This window comes from Oncorhynchus kisutch, linkage group LG3 (assembly GCF_002021735.2).
Source record: "Oncorhynchus kisutch isolate 150728-3 linkage group LG3, Okis_V2, whole genome shotgun sequence".
Taxonomy (NCBI): domain Eukaryota; kingdom Metazoa; phylum Chordata; class Actinopteri; order Salmoniformes; family Salmonidae; genus Oncorhynchus; species Oncorhynchus kisutch.
Window position 1 is genome coordinate 1474517 of NC_034176.2, and position 6000 is coordinate 1480516.

Consider the following 6000-nt stretch of genomic DNA (forward strand, 5'->3'; position numbering starts at 1 on the left):
CTCTGTTCCCCTCTCTCTCTCTCCCTCGCTCTGTTCCCCCCTCTCTCTCTCTCTCTCCCTCTCTCTGTTCCCCTCTCTCTCTCTCTCTCTCCCTCTCTCTGTTCCCCTCTCTCTCTCTCTCCCTCTCTCTGTTCCCCTCTCTCTCTCTGTTCCACTCTCTCTCCCTCTCTCTGTTCCCCCCTCTCTCTCTCTCTCCCTCTCTCTGTTCCCCTCTCTCTCTCTCTCCCTCTCTCTGTTCCCCTCTCTCTCTCCCTCTCTCTGTTCCCCTCTCTCTCTCCCTCTCTCTGTTCTACTCTCTCTCTCTCCCTCTCTCTGTTCCCCCCTCTCTCTCTCTCTCTCTCTCACACACACAGACACAGTGATTTGATTGGCTGTCTAGCCATTCTTTCTCAAACCAATTCCATTTAAAACTCCATCACTTTGAAATAATGATCAGAAACCAGAGTTTCCTTGTGCCTGTTTTGACCTTAAACAAACCAATATGTGATGAACCATCCTGATTTGTTGTTCTTTGGTAATTAGACATCTCAGCCACATCTCCTACAGGCTGTTTCAGAGTGATCTACAATCAAAGCTACGGAAACAAGGAACTAAAAACACATCAAACTAACAGTTTGCCAACTGAACAGTGAACCCACCCGTCACCGCAACAAATATTTCTCTCCTCAATTATTTGTAAACTCCCCGTTCTCTTTCTCTGTGGACTGGAAATAGTCATTGAATGAGTGATTTGTAAATGATAGAGGGCTTTGATGTAGCCAGTAAACCAGTGGTCCGTCCCAAACGGTATCCTATTCAAAAGCACTATGTAGGGAATAGGGTGCTGCTTGGGACTAGATCTGCCTGGCATCTGGGAAGGAAGGAGGAGGAGCCCATTTCCCTTGCTTCCTTTCTTTTTGTGGAGACGGGGCAGGCAGCATTCTTTACATCTACTACTGCAGCCTGAGGGGTTACAGCAGACCCCCCCCCCCCCACCTCTTACGTCTTTTTCATTTGTTTAGACAAACAGCTATAAACATGTAGAGAGCAGGGTGAAACTAAGGTAGAGTGGAGTAGCCCCCAGGCCTCATAGCAGGGTGAAACTAAGGTAGAGTGGAGTAGCCCCAAGGCCTCATAGCAGGGTGAAACTAAGGTAGAGTGGAGTAGCCCCCAGGCCTCATAGCAGGGGGAAACTAAGGTAGAGTGGAGTAGCCCCCAGGCCTCATAGCAGGGTGAAACTAAGGTAGAGTGGAGTAGGCCCCAGGCCTCATAGCAGGGTGAAACTAAGGTAGAGTGGAGTAGGCCCCAGGCCTCATAGCAGGGTGAAACTAAGGTAGAGTGGAGTAGGCCCCAGGCCTCATAGCAGGGTGAAACTAAGGTAGAGTGGAGTAGCCCCCAGGCCTCATAGCAGGGTGAAACTAAGGTAGAGTGGAGTAGCCCCCAGGCCTCATAGCAGGGGGAAACTAAGGTAGAGTGGAGTAGCCCCCAGGCCTCATAGCAGGGTGAAACTAAGGTAGAGTGGAGTAGGCCCCAGGCCTCATAGCAGGGTGAAACTAAGGTAGAGTGGAGTAGCCCCCAGGCCTCATAGCAGGGTGAAACTAAGGTAGAGTGGAGTAGCCCCCAGGCCTCATAGCAGGGTGAAACTAAGGTAGAGTGGAGTAGCCCCCAGGCCTCATAGCAGGGTGAAACTAAGGTAGAGTGGAGTAGGCCCCAGGCCTCATAGCAGGGTGAAACTAAGGTAGAGTGGAGTAGGCCCCAGGCCTCATAGCAGGGTGAAACTAAGGTAGAGTGGAGTAGGCCCCAGGCCTCATAGCAGGGTGAAACTAAGGTAGAGTGGAGTAGCCCCCAGGCCTCATAGCAGGGTGAAACTAAGGTAGAGTGGAGTAGCCCCCAGGCCTCATAGCAGGGTGAAACTAAGGTAGAGTGGAATAGCCCCCAGGCCTCATAGCAGGGTGAAACTAAGGTAGAGTGGAGTAGCCCCCAGGCCTCATAGCAGGGTGAAACTAAGGTAGAGTGGAGTAGGCCCCAGGCCTCATAGCAGGGTGAAACTAAGGTAGAGTGGAGTAGGCCCCAGGCCTCACAGCAGGGTGAAACTAAGGTAGAGTGGAGTAGGCCCCAGGCCTCATAGCAGGGTGAAACTAAGGTAGAGTGGAGTAGCCCCCAGACCTCATAGCAGGGTGAAACTAAGGTAGAGTGGAGTAGCCCCCAGGCCTCATAGCAGGGTGAAACTAAGGTAGAGTGGAGTAGGCCCCAGGCCTCACAGCAGGGTGAAACTAAGGTAGAGTGGAGTAGGCCCCAGGCCTCATAGCAGGGTGAAACTAAGGTAGAGTGGAGTAGCCCCCAGACCTCATAGCAGGGTGAAACTAAGGTAGAGTGGAGTAGCCCCCAGGCCTCATAGCAGGGTGAAACTAAGGTAGAGTGGAGTAGCCCCCAGGCCTCATAGCAGGGTGAAACTAAGGTAGAGTGGAGTAGCCCCCAGGCCTCATAGCAGGGTGAAACTAAACACACTGACCGGCTGCACTCAAAACACACTGACCGGCTGCACTCACAACACACTGACCGGCTGCATTCAAAACACACTGACCGGCTGCACTCACAACACCCTGACTGGCTGCACTCAAAACACACTGACCGGCTGCACTCACAACACACTGACCGGCTGCACTCACAACACACTGACTGGCTGCACTCAAAACACACTGACCGGGTGCACTCAAAACACACTGACCGGGTGCACTCAAAACACACTGACCGGCTGCACTCAAAACACACTGACCGGCTGCACTCAAAACACACTGACCGGCTGCACTCAAAACACACTGACCGGCTGCACTCAAAACACACTGACCGGCTGCACTCACAACACACTGACCGGCTGCACTCACAACACACTGACTGGCTGCACTCAAAACACACTGACCGGGTGCACTCAAAACACACTGACCGGGTGCACTCAAAACACACTGACTGGCTGCACTCAAAACACACTGACCGGGTCAACTCAAAACACACTGACCGGGTGCACTCAAAACACACTGACCGGCTGCACTCAAAACACACTGACAGGCTGCACTCAAAACACACTGACCGGGTGCACTCACAACACACTGACCGGCTGCACTCACAACACACTGACCGGGTGCACTCACAACACCCTGACTGGCTGCACTCACAACACACTGACCGGCTGCACTCACAACACACTGACCGGGTGCACTCACAACACACTGACCGGCTGCACTCAAAACACACTGACCGGGTGCACTCACAACACACTGACCGGCTGCACTCACAACACACTGACCGGCTGCACTCACAACACCCTGACCGGGTGCACTCACAACACACTGACCGGCTGCACTCACAACACACTGACCGGCTGCACTCAAAACACACTGACTGCAACATCAGAGCAGAGTTAGTATAAGTGTAAACTGCATCCCAACATCATAACATGAGGCCACCAGGTCTACCTGCGTCTGAACAAGGACAGGAGACCAAGCTCACCAGCCGTCTGTCTGCCTGACAAAACCTACATAACAGTCTCAAATATATTCTGATGATTTTTATATAATTTTTGGGGGGTATTTTTAAAAATAATTATTATAATCAATTTTTAAGGGGTAGATCAGCTTTAATATTGCAGATAGATTGTAGCTTCCATCAATGTAATTATCTGCATCACTTCCAATCCCCCAAATATCTTCTTGCAAATATATATATATATACAGTTGAAGTCAGAAGTTTACATACACCTTAGCCAAATACATTTAAAATCAGTTTTTTCTACAATTCCTGACATTTAATCCTAGTAAAAATCCCCTTTCTTAGTCAGTTAGGATCACCACTTTATTTTAAGAATGTGAAATGTCAGAATAATAGTAGAGAGAATGATTTATTTCAGCTTTTATTTCTTTCATCACATTCCCAGTGGGTCAGAAGTTTACATACACTCCATTAGTATTTGGTAGCATTGCCTTTAAATTGTTTAACCTGGTTCAAACGTTTTGGGTAGCCTTCCACAAGCTTCCCACAATAATTTGGGGGAATTTTGGCCCATTCCTTCTGACAGAGCTGGTGTAACTGAGTCAGGTTTGTAGGCCTCCTTGCTCACGCATGCTGTTTTAGTTCTGCCCACAAATTTTTCTTAGGATTGAGGTCAGGGCTTTGTGATGGCCACTCCAATACCTTAACTTTGTTGTCCTTAAGCCATTTTGCCTCAATTTTGGAAGTGTGCTTGGGGTCATTGTCCATTTGGAAGACCCAGCTTTAACTTCCTGGTGCCTTAAGATGTTGCTTCAATATTTTTCCTCTTCCATTTTTGAGGTAATGTTGTAATTTTGGTTACAGGGAAGACATCCTCCTCCCTCACGTGGTACCCTTCCTGCAGGCTCATCCTGACATGACCCCCCAGCATGACAATGCCAGCAGCCATACTGCTCGTTCTGTGCGTGATTTCAGGAAGGTCAGTGTTCTGCCATGGCCAGCGAAGAGCCCGGATCTCAAACCCATTGAGCACGTCTGGGACCTGTTGGATCGGAGGGTGAGAGCTAGGGCCATTCCCCACAGAAATGTCAGGAAACTTGCAGGTGCCTTGGTGGAAGAGTGGGGTGATATCTCACAGCAAGAACTGGCAGATTTGGTGCAGTCCATGTGGAGGAGATGCACTGCAGTACTTAATGCAGCTGGTGGCCACACCAGATGCTGACTGTTACTTTTGATTTTGACCCCCCCTTTGTTCAGGGACACATTTTTCCATTTCTGTTAGTCACATGTCTGTGGAACTTGTTCAGTTTATGTCTCAGTTGTTGAATCTTGTTATGTTCATACAAATATTTACACATGTTAAGTTTGCTGAAAATAAACGCAGTTGACAGTGAGAGGACCTTTTGTTTTTTTTGCTGGGTTTATTATCTCCAATGTATTGACTATGTAAAAAACCTGTCTGATTAGAATGATTCATGTCCGACAAAACCTTTTTAATTCTATGCGCTATACATTTTGCTAGAATTGTTGCATCACAACACTGAAGTGTAAGGGGCCTCTATTTTTTTTATGGACTGGATCTTTATATTTACCAACTTGTATCCTGTTTCAGTAATAATGCGACCATGCTGGTCATTTATGAACATTTGAACATCTTGGCCATGTTCTGTTATAATCTCCACCCGGCACAGCCAGAAGAGGACTGGCCACCCCACATAGCCTGGTTCCCCTCTAGGTTTCTTCCTAGGTTTTGGCCTTTCTAGGGAGTTTTTCCTAGCCACCGTGCTTCTACACCTGCTTCTACCACATTGCTTGCTGTTTGGGGTTTTAGGCTGGGTTTCTGTACAGCACTTTGAGATATCAGCTGATGTACGAAGGGCTATATAAATACATTTGATTTGATTAATAATGAAATCAGACCTTGTCGAGTGTCTGATAATCTACCGTTTATCTAGGAGTGGTTAAAACATGTTAATAACCACAGAACCAATGAGTACAACCACAAACCTCCACTGGTATGTCATCCAGCCCTGGAGTTTTCCCAGACTTAAAGGCTTTAATAGCATCAAGAACCTCCTCCTCTGTAATTTGGATTCACATGAGTCTTTCTGTACAGATGTTAATATTATTAGGAAAAAGATCCATACAATTATCTTCTGTTCGTGGAGATGGAGGAGACTGAAATGAAAACATGTACTTTACTTCCTCTTTCTAAATATCATTGGGTGAATCATGTGACTCCATTATTTGTAACAAGTTTCAGTAAATTATTTTTGGTAGCATTTCTATGTTGAAGATTCAAAAATTATTTGGGTAATTTTCCCCCAATATTCCATCCAGTTCGCTTTATTTGTATAAAATATTACACTGGATCTTTGTTGAATAGGTGTCACGCCCTGGTCGAAGTATTTTGTGTTTATCTTCATTTATTTGGTCAGGCCAGGGTGTGGCATGGGTTTTTGTATGTGGTGTGTTAGTATTGGGATTGTAGCTTAGTGGGGTGTTCTAGTTAAGTCTATGGCTGTCTGAAGTGGT